Source organism: Neophocaena asiaeorientalis, unplaced genomic scaffold (genome assembly GCF_003031525.2).
Source record: "Neophocaena asiaeorientalis asiaeorientalis breed wild unplaced genomic scaffold, Neophocaena_asiaeorientalis_V1.1 scaffold62, whole genome shotgun sequence".
Lineage (NCBI taxonomy): Eukaryota > Metazoa > Chordata > Mammalia > Artiodactyla > Phocoenidae > Neophocaena > Neophocaena asiaeorientalis.
In genome coordinates this window covers 186,086-205,355 of record NW_020175191.1, presented here as the reverse complement: position 1 = coordinate 205,355, position 19,270 = coordinate 186,086, and the positions used below count along the sequence as shown (strand labels likewise).

Here is a 19,270-nt window from a genome sequence, read left to right as displayed (position 1 = left end):
TTTTAAAAATAAGCCCCAAGTTTAAAAAAAAAAAAAAAAAAAAAGGAAATATCATGGAGAACTTAAAAGACAGAGAGACACATGCTGTCTTTCCAAATCAGAAAAAAACCACCTCTAGCTCTAACTGGCAGAGCTCCCCTACTAAATAGGCAGAAGTATACTAGTGGATACAAACAGACAAAAATGAAAAAGTCTGCCAAGTTAATGTTATGAGAGGAAAGAGAAAGAGTAGAAAAAATCTGGTCATTTACTAGGGTTCTGTCAAAACTAGGTGGTGGAGCATACAAAAGGAAACAGAGAGGCTGACTTTTACAAGAATATCTTACTATTAGCACACAAAAATGGAGCAAAAACTATTGTGCAGTCCAAATATGACTCATGAAAAAAGCTACTCATTATTAAGAATTATTGGTAACTGTCTAAATAAATATCCTTTTTTTCAGTACCTGGCCTGGTATAATCATATGTGCGTGTGTGTGTGTGCATGTATGTGTGTGTGTGTGTTTTGAGGAAACCCCCACAGCATTTTTTCCACTTCGCTGAAACTTCTGACACTGTGATCCCTTCGTCATCTCACACACTATCATCTTTCCTTCCCTCCTAAACCTGGATTCCAAGAGTGATCATCAGTGTAACTTAATAGCAGCTAAGCACAGACTTTGAACCTGTGAACACTGTCATATCAGGTAATGTCTTAACCTCTCTGTGCCTCAGTTTCATCACGGGGAAAACAGTGCCTACTTCACAGGGTTATTCTGAGTAAATGAGTTAGCATCTTTAAAGCAAACTTATAACTGAGCCTAGCACAGAGTAAGGACTCTAGAAGTGTTTGCTCTTTATCATCATCACCATTTTTGTCTGAGTTATTCTTTGCCCAGCACCCTCTGTGTCATGTATTCCTCTTTCCCCCCAAATCAGCCAGTAACATCAACCATGAATGAATCTTAAAATCTCTCTTCATTGCTGGAGAAAATACCATCATGTAAGTGATGTCACTACTACAAATTTCTGATATGAAATCTCACCTGGGCCCTCAGTACCGCATATCAATCCTTTTACCAATCTCTGCTCTACTTCCTCTCTCATTCCCTCCCCTCACCGATAAACTTACCAAGTCCAGTCACTATCATCTTTTCCCCTCAAGTCCCATTCAGTGGATAAAGTTGTCCCTCCTCACATTTAAGGTTATTTTTGCGTGTCTAGTATCCCTTCCTCTTCTTTTGGTTATCCTGACACTCTGTGGGGAAATAACCTGTTTCCCGCACAGTAGTTTTGGTGGGAACGTCAATCGAAGTATTCCAACCCCGACTAGGCAAGGGAGATTTCGTACCAAGGGATGTCGAGGGATGCCAATTAGGCTGAATTTCTTATGATGCTGAATCTTGAGCACAATGATGTGAAGGTGGAAAATGGTTAGAGCTGATTCATTCTGACTGTGGTACACTACTGAAGACACTGTTGTTCATTGCTGCTACCTAGGTCCTGATCCCTGCAAACTGTCCTGGTTCTTCTTGGGGTTTCCTGAGGCCTGCATACTTTTTTCTTACGTAAATTCTGTTATTCAACATCCATCATATAAATATCTTTTTTGCTGCTTAAATTAACCATTTCAGCCATTTGTTCATCCTTTTATTGGAAAAGTATTTATTGAACTATGTGATGGTTAGCTGTATGTGTCAACCTGGTTAGGCTATAGTAGCCAGTTATTCAAACAAACACTAATCTAGATGCTGCTGTGAAGGTATGGTGCTGCCGTGAAGGTATTATGTAACTGTTGTTAACATCAAGTAAAGGAGATTACTAATAATGTGAGGAGGCCTCCTTTAACCAACTGAAAGCCCGTAAGGGCAAAAATGAGGTTTCACTAAAGAAGAAATTCCGTCGTGAGAATTTCTGCCAAAGCTTCCAGCTGGTCTGCCCTATAGATTTGGACTTGCCAGCCCCCACAACCATAGACGCCAGTTCCTTGAAATAAACCTCTTTATTTTTACACACACACACAAAATGTATGTGTATATGTATAATGCGTGTGTGCGCACGCACACGTTGTAATCCTACTGGTCTGTTTCTCTGGAGAAACCTGACTAATACAAACATCTGCTGTATACTGGTGCTGAGAACAAGACAAAGTCTGTTTCTGTTGCTTGCAACCAAAGAAAGCCCAGTACAGTTATATATGTCACTGTTTGAGAAAGAGAGTCCACAAAGATTTCACTGTTTGACACATGCGCTAATAGTTTAAGATCAAAGCTGTGAGCAGAATTTTTAAATTCTAAACCTACTGGCAATAAAACTAATTTTCTTGATTCCTCCAAAGTACAGGGAAATTAAAGAATGATGGCATCCTTAAGAAAGAAAGGGTGTCTAAAACAGCTGTCAGAATGTTCAGGTTCCTTTAATCTAGTTCAGGGATCAGGAAACTATAACCCATAGGCCAAATCCAGTCCACTGCCTGTTTTTGTGTGGCCTATAAACTAAGAATGTTTTTCAAATTCTTAAATAATTTTTTTTAAATCAAAAGAAAACCAGTACTTTGTGATATGTGAAAATTATATGAAATTCAAATTTCAGTGTTCATAAATAAAGTGGACACAGCCATGCACATCTGTTTACATATGGTCTATGGCTGCTTTTGCCCTACAACAGTAGAACTGAATATTGCAACACAGACAACATGACCCTAAAAACCTAAAATGTTTATTATCTGTCTCTTTAGAGAAAAGTTTGCTGACCCCAATCTAGTTTATCAAAGAAAAGCATTAACCTATCTTCAGGAGGAATGGGTAACAAAGGGGAGGAAATGTTAGAAAGGAGGATACAAGAAAAGGAATAAATTAATTGTAGCTATTATTCTTTGAATCCTCACCATGTATGTACAAAACACTGTTTGGAGCACTTTACACATATTAATATTTTTAATCCTTACAACATTCTTATGAGGTGGAGACCATTATCTTGATTTTATAGATGAGGCAGAGAGGCTAAAACAAACCTGCCCAAGTGCAACAGACATAAACTACAGAACCAGGATTACAACCCAGGCTGTTTGCCTAGACTGCCTCTAGCATCTGTGTGGTTAACCACAACATCATACTGCTTTATCACTCATCTTCTTGTCTGTCTAATCTGCACAGCATTAATGATGTTGGTTTTCCTTAAAGTATTACAAACTTTGTAGATGAACCAACAATGGAATAAATGAAGAAGTTTGTGGCAGTGTATTCCTCAGAGAACTTGAGGGATGACAAAGACCTATGCCTATCTTCCTGCTTGAAGACAGAAAACTCAGGAAGATGCCCCACTGGATTCAATCAGTGCCTCCCCCAAACCACACTTGAACTCAGAAGCTCAGGCAAGCTTCATTCAATAACGAAGGCTAAGATAAAGCATGTTCTCCTTCCACATGTCTTGCCTCATCATGATCAATTAAGTAAGAATCTGGATGGTGGAGCTGTGATGTGGATATTTCTTAAAACTCCTCAGTTAATCCTAATATACAGCCAATCCTGGGTTGAGACCTACCACAGTATATTTCTCTCCTTTCAAGGAGAGTGTGATCAAAAGAAAAGAATACAGGTGAGGGGAGGGGCAAAGGTAGAGATGGGGAAACTTGACAAACTTATCTTCCAAGAATGGAATTTTCATTTAGTACCACAGCATGCTAGTAAAGTGCATTTCTAGTCTTCATGTCTCAACTCTACACCTAAAACCTTAAAAAAAAAAAGCAGGTATAAAAACAAAACTAAATATTTTTACATATACATGTATATATGTTTACACAAGAAATTTCTGTAAGATACATAGCGAACTGATAACTTATTTTTGCCTTATCTGTATTTTTTACTCAATCTGTATTTTTGTCACATGTATTTCTTTTTATAATGTATTACTTGTTTAATTAAAAATAATTAATTTTTTAAAAACAGTATGGCTAAAAGGATGTTCAAGGATTACTTTAATTATACTTTGAATACCAAAATAATTACGTAAAGAGCTAGTAAAAATTACTTGATACCTTCCTAGAAAGCAGTTTACTTTTTGTCAGAGCGCAAGACATAAAATCTCCCCAACCTTTACATGCAGCAGAGATGTATATTCTAACAAATCTATTAAAGAATCTTTTCTACCAAATGACTATTACTAACTGAAGTTTTACTGGTACTAATCAAAATACTTAAACATGAGGGGAAATATTTTAAATAATAAAAAATAAAATGGAAATATTTCAAAGTTTTACAAACACAAATGTCTATTATACATTCTAGTTTTTATAATCATTTATAATGATCTCACATTATGTTTAGCTAAAATCAAATATCCTCCTTATATGGACAATTCATTTAAATGAATCTGAAGTTTTTAATATGGCTTCAGGCTTCAGAAAAGAAAGTAGGCAATGGGGGTGGTTAAGACAGTATCCAAGCAATCACACAGGCTCAGGCAAATGTGTAAGCCATAGTGAGTTAATGCTCAAGCATGGCTTGTCATTTGCTTGCTACTGTGAGTCTGAGTAAAAGATTCAGCTTCGTGTACATTAACAAAGTGTTTAAGTTAAAGTTTGCACCAAAGAATAAAATCTCAAACCTAGTTAAACGGTAAGCCTCAAGAGACAAAAATCACATTTGAGATGTCCATTTTTTAAACATAACTCGCAAGAAAGACCATACCACAAGGGAAGATGGTTGGTTTTTCACTTGGCTAGATGAAGAACCATGACCCAAAGCAATGTGAGCCTCTGTAATGAGCCTAAGCTAGCTGTGGTAACAACTCAACTCCAAGAGAGTCTACTCTTAGAAAACAGTCCTGTCCCAATTGCCTAGGTACTGAATATCATTTATTCTATTTATTATGATTAGTTTTTAACCTGGGTGAACACAGTACTCTCAGGAGAGATTTTTCATTACAAAGGTAAACTAAGTCTTCCAGAACACTAAGAGCATTTGAAAGTCTCACTCAAAAGTGTGTCTTAGGGAGTTCCCTGGCGATCCAGTGGTTAGACCCCATGCTTTCACTGCCAAGGGCACAGGTTCAATCCCTGGTCCAGGAACTAAGATCTCACAAGCCATGCAGTACAGCCAAAAACAAATACATAAATAAAATTAAAAAACAAAAGTGTCTTAAGAAAAAAGTTAGGTCATAGATAGAATCATAGTAAGTAGGGTCAGAATCAACATTTAAAGATTTTAGTAATGGTGTGAGCAGTTAAGTTTAAATTTAAAGGAGAAACTGTCTCAGAAAAAAATTAGTGCCTTAAAAAAAAAGCCTAGGGGCTTCCCTGGTGGCGCAGTGGTTGAGAGTCCGCCTGCCGATGCAGGGGACATGGGTTCACGCCCCGGTCCAGGAGGATCCCACATGCCGCGGAGTGGCTGGACCTGTGAGCTATGGCCGCCGAACCTGCACATCCGGAGCCTGTGCTCCGCAACGGGAGAGGCCACAGCAGTGAGAGGCCCGCGTACCACAAAAACAAAACAAAACAAAACAAAAAAAAGCCTAAAAACACTTCTACTTTCAAAACCAAAGCATAGGGGCTTCCCTGGTGGCGCAGTGGTTAAGAATCTGCCTGCCAATGCAGGGGACACGGGTTCAAGCCCTGGTCCTGAAAGATCTCACATGCCGCGGAGCAACTAAGCCCGTGCACCACAACTACTGAGCCCGCGTGCCACAACTATTGAAGCCTGCACGCCTAGAGCCCATGCTCCACAACAAGAGAAGCCATCGCAATGAGAAGCCCACGCACCACAAGGAAGAGTAGCCCCCACTTGCCGCAACTAAAGAAAGCCCGTGCGCAGCAACAAAGACCCAACACAGCCAAAAATAAATAAATAAAATAAATTTATTAAAAAAAAAGAAAACCAAAGCATAATTCTTCTGCAACGTTTAATAGATCTATTCTCATATATTTTGAACTTTATGAACTCTAAACCTCAGAAAAATGTATGAATAACTCTAAAGACAATAATATAAAGGAACTCTGTAAAAATAAGCAGAAAAAGCATATTATGAGATATCTAAAATAAATACATTACCAAAAATGTACAAAGAGAGAGAGAATATATCTCCTTTTAAAAGGAATAAAAGTTAGATAGCAAAGAGTATATATTCAAGATACTTCAATCAAAAAACCAAAGCTTAAAAGGCATACTGGACAGAAATGTTGTGGTTCCAAGTATTTCCATAGAACTCACAGCTCAACAACTTGTTTGTCTACTTTGCAACTCAGAAGTACTTATAGAGTTCTGAATTACTGCCAGGCACTTAAAGTTCTCAAGCCTAAAAATGTCAATCCTCAAAAATTTGTATTATTCCAATCTAGTTAAAATACATATATCAATACTTGTGTCTTAAAAAAACAAAGAAACAAAATCTAGCCAAACTTAAACTGTAACTTGTAATCTGAAAAATATACAAAAGCACATCTGCCTACTTAACAGAACTTTTTATATTTCCAGATATAAAAGTACAACACTATAAAGTACAGTAATGAAAATCTAGTACCAACATCAGAGTAGGCATGTAAAGGAATGAAAAAGAAGTGAAAGCCTAAAAAGAGACTCAAGCATATAATGCAATTCCAATTCTTAAATGACCCGGCAATTCCACCATAAATGGGAATTTATGATACAGAAAAACACAAGCAAACAAAGATGTATGCCAAAAACAAAAAGAAAAAAAACCCAGGAAACAAAAGGCCCTCCAATAAAAGAATGGATAAATGTACATCAGTTCAGTAGAACACTGCTAAAAAGAAATGGGTTAAATTACATATAGTGATATGAAAAGACGACCAAAACGCCTTGGGCAAAAAAGCAATTTGCCATAGTTAAAGTTCAGTCTATTATTCTTTTTTAAAAGAAAGATAGGGACTTCCCTGGTGGTCTAGTGGTTGGGACTCTGTGCTTCCAATGCAGGGGGCGCAGGTTCAATCCCTGGTGGGGGAACCAGGATCCCAAACGTGGTGTGGTGCAGCCAAAAATAAATACATTTTTAAAAATAAAATAAATTTAAAAAAAAGATAGATACAGGTTTATAAAACTACTTATGTTAGAATATACGCAGGAAAACGCTGGACAAATATTCACATTAATAGTGGTTGTCCTTGGGGAAAGGGACTTTCGATAATTTACACATATCGAAATATTAAGATATACAGAATAAAATAATTCTGCTTCTTGGAATTCATCCTTAGGAAATAATTTAGAATGCCTGGAAAAAGTCATCAACTACAATGATATTCATAGCAGAGCTTTTATAATAAAAAATTGAGGGAGTTCCCTGGTGGCACAGTGGTTAAGACTGCGCTCCAGATGCAGGGGGCCCAGGTTCGATCCCTGGCCAGGGAACTAGATCCCACATGCCACAACTAAGGAGCCCATGTGCCACAACTAAGGAGCCCTTGAGCCTTAACTAAGGAGCCCACCTGTCGCAACTAAGACCTGGTGCAACCAAAAAAAAAAAAAAAAAAAAATTGAAAACTATAGGGAATAATTTTTAAAAATGACTGCAAATTCACATAACAGAATACACCTATTGATATTATTTATCCATTAGATATAATATAAAATATATTCATTTTCACAAAAATTTCACAATATTTTTTTTAAAGGGAGCATGAACTATTATGCATCCAATCTCATTTTCTGAAGGAAAATAGATATGCACTGAAAACCACTGGGCAAGAAGTATACCAAAATGTTAACAGACTGGGAGGTAAAACTAAGAGTGATTTTTCTTTTAGCTTATTGTATTCATTCTCAACAGGGGCAATATTGCTCCTAAGGAGGTAAAAAAATCTTAACTCTTTTAGTGTACAAAGCACAGATTAATGTACAATAAATAAACAAATATACAGGATAATACCTGTGGTATTAAAATTTCATTGGGGGATGATTAGAAAAATATATATATAAAGACTGGAGTGAGGGGAGCAAGTGATAATAATAAAAAGGCTGAGAAACACTGCCTCATTGGTACTCTCATTTTTTCTACAATGAACTTGGTATTACTTGGGTCTGAATAAGTAATATATGCACATTGAACTACTTAAAGTTAAGACATAACATTAATTTTCATTATTAAATATAAAGTTTATTCCTATAGTCCTAAGGCTTTAAAAATACAATACAGATTTAAAAAACAATAATACTAAAATGAAAACACAGAGTAAGAAATTGAAAAAGTACTGCATCAGAATTATCTGGGATCCACTGGCAAAGTTAACTACAGATTCCTAGGCCCTACTGCAGATAATAAAATCAACATATCTATGGATGGGACTAGTAGCTTTTATTAAATGAGGCACACTTATATCATCATACCACTCCACGGAAATATGAAATCCAGACAGATATATATTTTAATCTGGTCTAAGAAATTTTTTAAATTATGGACTTAAGTGATAAAAATAAAAATAACCTAAAAGCCCGGAAATCTAGGAATTCCTGCTAACTTCCTCCCTTTCCTTTAAGGAACCTGGAGATTCAAATTTCTTCACAAACTATCAAACACACCCTATTATCCATTATTTCTACTGGGTACAAGGCACTGTGAAGAATATAAAAGAAATAAGCAAAATTCATAAATTTTGCCACTAAAATAAACTCACTTCAGTTATATCTGCAAAATCCAGTATTAACTACTGGCCTTCTCAGGGCATCATTCACAAAGAAACACAAGTTTTTAATCCCATGATGAAAATTAAACAAGTAGGGAACAAAAGTCACTGTTAGGTAATAATAACTGGGATGCTGTCAGCTACATTCAATTCGCTAGTTAATAAACGTGTTTGGCATGTCAGCCTTGAAATATGCAAGATTCAAAATTCTGCCTACCCCAAATTACAAACCTCCCATGTTAAAGACTCTGGGTTTAAAATGTTAAACCACAAATGCCAAGATTTACTGTGTACATAAATAATGAATCTACCTAAGTGTACAGGTAGTAGTCCCACTTAACTAAAAGAGAATACACTGGGTTAGTCAAAATGGACACAAAAGATTAAGACGTTGCTTCAGTTCCTAGTGATCTTCTCCAGTTTCTTATAGACATCGATGCCAACTTTTGGTGGTAGTAATAATAGCGGCAGCAATGATATTTAAGTGCTTTTTGTACGCCAGGCATACTTATTCAATCCTCAAACATGTCTTTTTCCATTTTACAGATGAAAACAACTGGGAAATAAAAAGGTGAAGTCACAGCTAGTAGATACTATATACAAACTTTCATAGTGTTTTGCCTGCTGACCACAAATAACAGTATCAAATAACCAAATATTCAATGTGAGATTTGGCATATCATTTATATAAATACATTTATATCTTTTAATTAAACAATTATCTATAAAACAGTATACAAATGAATGTAACTGAGGCAAACCTGAGTTAGAAGAATCAAAAGTTTTCCAAGTCATGATATCAATAGTACACTTTTCCCATTTCTCTCACTTGCTACACCAAGAAAACGAACTTAATTTTGCTTGTTTTTGTTTTAAAGTACAGATTTTGTCATTATATATAATTCCATCTCAGGAATGCATTTGTTTAATTCATCTGTAAAGCCTTTAACTCATTTTATCCCCAAAGAATCTTCATCTATAAAAGCTTTATTAAATTTAATTTCATATTCTATAATGAACTCACCTTAGAACCTTCATTTTCTAATTATAAAATATATATATGAACAGTGTATAAAATTCAGAAAAAAGTTTAAATTTAAAAAGGAAAATAAAAATCACCTGTAATCCCAACTTCACGATAACAACTTTGATCCTACTGATGTTTCCTTTTTGCCTATATTCTACATATGAATAGAAACTTGTAAAAAATAAGAATTGAAATCATACTATATAAACATTGTTAATCAACTTTTTCTCTCTTAACAATAGAGCATTTCTTTAAATGGTGCAGACAAAAGCAATTACATGATTGATTTTCTACAAAACACTTTGGCTTATAGGACTAAAAAAAATAGTTTCTTATACTGTGAAAATTAACCACAAGGTGGAGAGAGGATGGTTGGTCCTTCATATAGAGCCATCTCTCTTTTGCAAGTATTTGAATGCTTTAAAAAAAAAAATCATTGAAAAATTTTACTGATTAAATAGGCATTCTCTTTGTACTACTAAAAAACTTCACATGTCCATCTTCAGCACATCAACACACAGAAGACATTAAATACATGGTTATGGAAATGTTATAGCTGCAAAAGATCAAAAATGTGACAATTCACTATAGACACAAGCTCAACCCAGTACCGTTGAACCTAAGCACAGCCAGTATGGAACACCACAAAGCAATGATTCTTTATACCCAGTATTAAGGCCTACTGCTTACATACACACACAAGCAGATGGCACTGAGTGGTGACACAATCTCAAGCTTGTTCTATTGATGACAGTAGTACAAGTCTAAAGCATAATGGAAATAAGAGAATGACTACATCACCTAAAACCCTCCTACCCATAGTTTCAACTGTACTTGAGTTATAATGCTGTCATATTTTAAAGTAAAAATTATGACATTTGACTACTAGTGAGAAGTTACCAAACATTTATTTAAAATTCAAAAGAATGTCTTACAATGGAGTTTGTCCCAAGTGTGAAACTCAATATTCAAAAGGCACAGGAACTTTTTTTTAAGTTCCAGACTTATCATCTGGATGTAAAAGACACAACATCAAAATAACCTAATATCTGAAGATCTAAACAAATAAAGGTGGGTCTGAAGACATAAGATTCACCTTCCAACTGACTTGCCCATGGTTTTTCTTAAATTAATCTAATATTCTTAAATAATTAAATTTATAAAAGTGTCACTTACATCAACTTTTAGATATACACATCAACAGGGCAAATTGATACTTGTACTTTATATGCAAAACAATTTTCTGAAGCATGAAAATCTCATGCCAGGGGGTTACGTATGTCATTACTAAACTGATTATATGATTAGAATAAAGAGCAGCAGCATACAACCGTTGAGCAGTTGAAAGCTGTCATACAGAAATCTAGCCCCCAAAACCCCAAAAAACAAAAAAAGCACTTTGAGGATACCAAGAACCAAATATCACCCGAAGTTATCTTTTATAGACCCGTCATATTATAACCTTAGTCACAGACAGCTAGAGACAAATTTAAAAATATGTTCCTTCTTCACAAAAACAACGCTCTTCATTCTGTCTAGGTTTATCGTACTTTGAACACAAATCAACAAGACAGATCCCATCCTTCATGAAGTAGTGATACTGCCACAAATGATGAGATTCATCATATCCTGTCAGAAGGTCCCTGTAGGCCACCATATCTAACCTAAAGTGTTCTTTCTACCCTTCAATGTTATTTATCTCCTTTTAGCCCTCATTTCATCAATTTCATTTCTCTTTTGGTGAAGATAAATTTCTTTTCACAGTCTAGCATAGCAACTTCCACGTGTCATCCATTTCCTTATGGTAAATCCTGTATTATAATCCCTTCCCTTTTGCAACCTTCCACTAAAATAGTTTCTTTCAATCTCTCGATTATCTGCATCTATTTTCATCTCTTAGGTATCCATTCATATTAAGTATTCATTTAAAAGTACTCTAAACTTAATTTATTAAGATATTAATTCATTTGGGGCCTTCCCTAGTGGTGCAGTGGTTAAGAATCCGCCTGCCAATGCAGGTTAACACTGGTTCGAGCCCTGGTCCGGGAAGATCTCACATGCCGCAGAGCAACTAAGCCCGTGCGCCACAACTACTGAGCCTGTGCTCTAGAGCCTGCAAGCCACAACTACTGAAGCCCCTGCGCCACAACTACCGAAGCCCGTGTGCCTAGAGCCCGTGCTCCGCAACAAGAGAAGCCACCGCAATGAGAAGCCTGCGCACTGCAATGAAGAGTAGCCCCCGCTCACCACAACTAGAGAAAGCCCGCGTGTAGCAACAAAGACCCAACTCAGCCAAAAAAAAAAAAATTAATAAATAAATTTATATAAAAAAAGATATTAATTCATTTGAAGGATTAGAAACTATAAATATGAAGTTTAGAGAGATCTCATACTGCTATTCTGCCTGAGTATTAACATCAGTCAAGGAAAAAAAATCCCCATTATGTATGTTTTTAACCCTACTAACGATTAAATGCCCCGGAATTATCAGTTCATGTTTCTGAACAATAAATCATACACTATGGTGTACTAATAGAAGACAGAAATAAACACCCCCACACACTGAAGCAGTTAGAGATTACGTGGACACCTAATGTTGGCTACATAAACATTTTGATTACTGTTGTTCCGCCACCTCACTTCAAAAAACTACAGTAAAATTTTAAACAATTATAAACAATTTAAGAGATAGAAGCAGAACCAATATAAGATGATATCTTGAATGTGAGTGCAAGGGTCTAAAGCAGATTTCTTTTGAAGCTGAAAACATTAGGGACTACTCAGGTAGCTAAAATCTTAGTGAAAATTATACTTTCTGAGTTTCTGGTCTTTATTTCCCTCCTTAGAATTTTTACTGTGTGATTTATTTTAAGTAATTTAAGCTACATGGGGGGAGGAATTTTGCAGAGAAAAAAGATAGGTGAAGTCAATTATTTCTGAAGAGTTTTTGAGACTCATCTAATAGAAGAAAAAGGGTGTGCTGCACTGAAGAAACGATTAGAGGGATAGAGGCAGTCTTCCGTCATTCACCTACTCATTCATTCATACACTCATTCATTCATTCATGTTTGCATGCAAGCAAAACACAAATATTTACTGATCATTTATTTTGTGCTTTGTACTGCAGCAGTCCTTTCCTCTAAAAGTTTGCAGTCAGCACTAACCTCTACAATTGAGTCTGTGGACTTCCCTGGTGGCGCAGTGGTTAAGAATCCGCCTGCCAATGCGGGGGACACGGGTTCAAGCCCTCGCCCGGAAGATCCCACACGTCGCAGAGCAACTAAGCCCGTGTGCCACAACTACCGAACCCGCGCACCACAACTACTGAAGCCCGTGCACTCTAGGGCCTGCGTGCCACTACTACTGAGCCTGTGTGTTGCAACTACCGAAGCCCGAGCACCTAGAGCCCGTGCTCTGCAACAAGAGAAGCCACCTCAATGAGAAGCCCGCACACCACAACGAAGAGTAGCTCCTGCTCGTCACAACTAGAGAAAGCCCATGAGCAGCAACGAAGACCCAGCACAGCCAAAAATAAAAGGAAAAAAGACTTAAAAAAAAAAGTTTGTGAATTTTCATACATTATATAATTACCTTGGGTTTCATCATCTGCAAAAAATGAACTATACCTATTTCACAGATTTGCTGTGCAGATGAAATGTGATGTAAGGGTTTACCTTCCCCCCAAAAAATACTAGTTCCTTTTTCCCTATAAGTCCCTCTAGAGATTGGGACATTTATCTGTGGTTCTCAACCTAACTATGAAAAATCCTTTATTCTCCACAGATTCCATGTCTTTAAAGACTTTTGTGTATCAAATGCACTCACGTTTTATTAATCAGTTATAATGGCTAATTAGAACTCTCAAACTGTCAGACATAAAAACTAATGAAACTCAATGCTGGGTTTCTGAGGTGTAAGCACAATGTTTTATTTCATGAACAGCCTGCAAATCACCACAATGTAGGATAATGATAATGTGGTAATTAGCCTCAAAGATTTGAGTCAATATAATTATTGGTCAAAGCAAATATACATAATATTTCACCTGTATAAATCTATTGAGAGCAAACACACAATTTTCACTAGGCTCTTTGCAATACTAAAAAGAATTCACTCTTATTTCTGCAGACCCCTGGAAAAACATAATTTATGTACCATAAATTGGTGATTTTCTATGTCTGGAAAAACTACTGGTTACCCTACAGATTTGTTTTAAGCCAGTATCATTAGTAACACCATCTTCAAATTCAAAAGTTACACATATTTATCCATAAAGGTAGGTAGTGATATCCTGCGTCTTCCCTTTGTATTTATAAGAACAAAATCCAAACCCTTCACCATAGACTTCTGTGATCTGTCCCTTGCTAACTTCATCTACCAGTCTTCCCTCAGCTTACCACAATGGCCTTCTCAATCATGACTAGCTGCTTCCCAGTTTAGGGCTTTTGCACCAACTGGCCCTCTTGTCCGGTTCACTCTTCTTGCAGATCGTCACATGTCTGGCTTTTTGTCATTCAGGTGTCAGATTAATATCATCAGGGAATTTTTCCTCAACACTCATTCTAAACCCTTCCATCACTATCATTTCTTCCTGTTACAGCTTCTTCATAGCATTTGTGACCTCTGAAATTATCTGTTCCCTTATTTGTTTGTTTACTGTTTCTCTCCACAATCACCAAACCCCACAGGTATAAAGAACTCCAGAGAGCAGTCTATTCACTGCCCTATCTTCAGTTCCTAAAATAGCACCAGGTACCCAATAATCACTCAATAAATATTTGTTGGCTAACTAGACAAACTGCTTAAGATTATTTTGGGGAAGGACTCTGATTTCTTAGTCAAGAACTTACATTTAGCATTCGAAATTGCTTATTCAAAAGGAGTAAGAAAAAATGTTCTTCAATGAAAAAAGAGTAAGAAAAATGTACACAATAATCTATTCAACCAGTGGGCTTTATTTTCTCTTATTTCAATCTTTTGGGATAGAAAAATATGAAAGTCTACTCATGTTTCACATACCTCATATGTCGCCTCATGTAAAAATTGAATAAATTTTCTTTTTTTAATTTTAGCTTTATTGAGGTCTAACTGACATTTAAAATTGTGAATTTTCTTATAATAGTATACCATGAGCTGCTAGCCACTCAATCTAATAACTTATTTTTGCTGCCAAGAAGCAAGTAGGCTTCGAAGAATGTAAGAAGTACAGACTGGGAAGGCTATATCTGACATCATAGTGACAGTGCCAGCATGGCCCAAATCAGGGAAGATTCTGTTCTCAGCTATGCTTGGGGAGAAGGAGGGAAGGGTAAGAGTCATCAGTCCTAGGGAATGAATTGTAGTTCTGATTTCTGTTGATCAACAGGAATATCTTCAAATCAATTCAAATAGACTCAACTGGAATCTCATAGTTTGAGACATTAAATCCCTGTTTTGAATATCTGAGGTCTCTAGTAAATGAAATAACACTCAGTTGACCAGATCTGGGCTTTTGCAGTTTCACATTAAAAAAACAGTGTTTGTAAAAAAAATAACACATATACAATCCTCAATACTATGTGCTACATTTGCTTATTAATTTAAAAATATTTTCAAGGATACTCTTAAAGGGGAGGGATGTGAATAAAAATAATAATAAAGACTTTATTTCTGAGTTTAGAAAATATTTGAAACCTAAAAGAAACATTAAGAAAGGTATAAAACTCAATGGTTTAAAAAATGCAAACACCTTACATGTGTCACAAAGCTGTATTTATTTTTTAAAAATTAGGGGTTGCTTCTTTTTTCAACTGGTAACATAAAAGGAAGACAGCAAGCAGATAATTCACAGCTCATGTGAGTTTACTTATCAGTCAAAAAGAAATATTAATATAAATCTTTAGGCTAACTTGCTTACATGTTATTCAGCCAAGTGGAAAGTACAATTAGCGTGGAGCTAGAACCAGGTACCAGAATGACTAAGAATGGCATTTGCTAACTCATTTTTTTTTAACTTAAGAAATTAAGAGAGAAGTACTGAAAGTGATATTTTTTCTAAAGAGCACATCCTCAGTTTCCTATTTTTTATTGCTCCATATTTTACTGCCTTCAACATGCTAAGCTGCTTAACAAGAAGTCTATACTGCACTTTTCATCACTTCTGCTCACAAAGCTGATGTTTCTAAAGTCCAGGTGCATTCACAAAAGCTGGAAAAACCACACAGAGAAGAATTTCACCTTATAGTGAAGTATTTTAAGATAATACCTTCAGAAATACAATGTCTAAAAGTGAGATTCCCTGTTAGCTAAGAACTCAAAATGTTAGATAAGTAAATTTCTACAGGAGACTATACATTTGTCAAAGAAATAGCATAAACATGATTTTTATTGATGAAAAACAGGAATCTTTTACCCTTCAATTTTTTTAAAAAAGGTAGCAACAACCAAAGTGTACACACTGAGTCTTATCTTCTCTCAGAGGTTACCTAATTCCATGTAACCTATTCAATAGACTCAGACTCTTTCTTTTGAACTTCATCTCCAAACTGGGTATACTTGAAGATCCAGAGATCTTCACAACAGTGACTCCTAGCAACTCCCCCCAAAACCTTCCCTCTTGTTTTCCGTTAAACCCTCAGATCTTGCCTTACCTATGTGTTTAAACCAGTCTCCTTATCTTCAGTCTCTTTCTTCCTCAATTCATTCTGTACTCTGTAGCTAGATTCATCTTCCAAAAGATGAATGCTCTGATCGGATCATTTTCCTCATATCAAAACTTCTTGTGCTCCCACATAAAGCCTATACTTCTCAACCTAGCATTCAATGACTTCCAAAGTCTAGTCCCAATCAATCTCTATGCCCTTATTGCCATTATTTTCTAATTATACACGCCTAGGCTTCCGTCAAATCAATCTCCTGTCCTCCAACTTGTCCTGAACTTTCTATCTTGGCTTATGCCTCACCTACCACAAAGAATGTCTACCACTCCCTTCCAGCTGCCACTGCTCAAGGCCCCTTTGCATCTCTGCATTTATTTATGTAAATAAGGACACACGAAAGATATGTCCTGCCCCACCCTACAAAACTGGCCCAAAACTTCCAAACCCAACAACTGCCAGCTTTTATTAAACGCCTACTATGTGCTCAGCAGTCTTAAACAGTATTTCTAATCCTCTCAACAATCCTATAAAGTAGGTATTATTATTTATTCTCCTTTTAAAGATGAGAAACCCAAAGCTCAGAAACATCAAATTATATATTTAGTAGGTTACCTGAAATTGTACACTCAGTAAGTTGCCTCAAATGATATACTTAGTAAGTGGGAAAGCAAGGATTTGAACACAGGCTGCTTACCTCTACAGCCATTGCTCTAAACACTAAGTTGTGTGGTGTTTTTTTTTTTTTTAAGTCTGAATCATGTGACTAATCCCTCTCATCTATCTGTAACAATTTAGTTTTACATTATAGTTCTACTTATTGCATACTATAAAATAAGCTTTCTCATGTTTGTTATTTTAGTAAAGAGAGAAGACTAAAATGCTATTTCTTTCCAATATAAGAACAATACTCAACTTGCAATGTCAAGGAATATCTTTTTTGTTACAAAGATTACTTTTACCTAAAATATTTTCAAAGAAAATCATTCCAACCAACTTTTTCAAAGATGACTGCAAATTAATAATCATACACGCTGATGGTTTTACAGATTATTAATAATATGAGGATTTTGTGATTACCACCCAAGAATTGTAACAGATATCTATCAAATTGGCAAAGATTGTAAAAACTGACCTACTCAATGCCATTGAAGGTGCAGTGAGACACACACTCTTATACACAGGGTAACCACCCTCTGATCCAGTTATCCCACTTCTGGGAATCTACCCTAAAGGAAGAAAAAAAAAACAGAGATGCAATCAAAGATAAATGTACAAAAATGTTTGCCCCAGTGTTATCTAAAATAGTAGTATTATAAAGATCAACCTAAGAGTCCCACACTAGGAGAACAATACCTTGTTCAGAGAAAAAAGTAGGAGCGAAACTGTATGTATAGAAATATAATTCCAATTTTTTTAAAAATTAAAAGAATCTGTACACGTGAGGAAAGAACTAGAAAAATGTTAGTAGAAATTATCTCTGGGTGACAGGTTTATGGGTAATCTTCAATTTCTTCTTTACATTTATGTCCTTTCAAAATTTGCCACAATGCAGCATGAATTAGTTTAAACGAGAAAAAAATGTTCAAACAGTTATAACCCCTGAAAATGGTCCTGAACCTAACAAGGGCATATTTCTTGTACTAGAAACTACACTTCCTACTGCAAAGAAAACATCAAATTTGTTTTGTTTCCAGCTTCTATTAGGCTCCGGGGTACTTTCAGATTGTGTAAAGAATGTTATCCAAAACTCAGTAGTACTCATGAAACTGCACAAGGCTCACTATCTAAAAGTCAGCCAATGCTCCAACAGAAAGCACCACAGTTAAACGAACTGTTTTACCGTATGCCTGTTGAGAATAATAAATGTCCAATTCACCCTAACTCAAAACATGCAAAATGGAAAAACCAGAAAAAGTATTCTCATTTTGCAAATTAACTAAATATACCGTTGTTGCCTTATAAGCACATCACAGGTCTGGGAGGAACTTGAAAATAAAGCTGGCAAGCTACCAACAACATTCACTAAAAACGCACACAAATGCATTTTCTCTATACGCACATTTCTGTTCTATTGGACAGTTAACTTTAGTGGCACAGGTTGATTTTAATCAGTGTAGAAAAAATATTAAGCTTTTCTTCAAAAGAAAAAAAAATCCAAAACTTCTCACATTAAACATAGAATTAAAACTGTTAGCTGAACCAGGAAAAAACTTCCCTACAATGTGGCATATATGCGGAAAAGCAATTTGGAAAAAAAAAAGGAAAGAAAAGACCTTTGACGGAAGTAAAATAGGCGGTTGAGCAAGCAATTATTATTTTACTGCACTTTAACCAATGGGAAACTGGTTTGCTCTAATTTTTTTCTTGTTTAAAACATTTTTTTCTTGTTTAAACTAATTCATGTTCCATTGTGGCAAATTCTGAAAAGAAAATAAATGTAAAGAAGAAGTTGAAGATTACCCATAAACCTATCACCCAGAGATAATTTCTACTAAAAAGCTGTTAGAAAATAAGACCACAGAAATAGTTGTTCAGCAACTAAGAGAGAATTAAAATATCACATAGATTTTACTTAGAAAATGAGTATCATTCTATTTTTACTCAACCATGAAAATACAACATTTATTTAAAAGACATATGTCAGGTTCTGGGAAACAAAATAAATTACTAGACTATATATATATCGACTATATACTTAGAGTAGAAACTACAGGCTCACATCTCAGTTTCTGTCAAACTGCCAAATACTGGGTCACCCAAACTTCTGTTCAATGACTGAATCTGAAATCTAATAATCAAGTTATGCAATATTTTCACAGCTAGAGTTTAAAAGGTAGTTCAGGGGGCTTCCCTGGTGGCACAGTGGTTAAGAATCCGCCTGCCAATGCAGGGGACACAGGTTCGAGCCCTGGTCCGGGAAGATCTCACATGCCACGGAGCAACTAAGCCCGTGCGCCACAACTACTGAGCCTGCGCTCTAGAGTCCACGAGCCA

The 19,270-nt window shown here is 35.9% G+C and overlaps 1 protein-coding gene across 1 annotated transcript in view; it reads right to left on the bottom strand.

Annotated features, from left to right (window-relative positions):
• The window catches only part of RAP1A (RAP1A, member of RAS oncogene family), a 62,080-nt gene extending 44,571 nt beyond the window's left edge, over positions 1 to 17,509 (bottom strand). Inside the window, exon 1 of the mRNA XM_024764817.1 lies at positions 17,409 to 17,509. The gene's annotated coding sequence lies outside the window, so the exon portion shown is untranslated. The remainder of the gene's footprint in view (positions 1 to 17,408) is intronic.
• Positions 17,510 to 19,270: the final 1,761 nt, after the last annotated feature.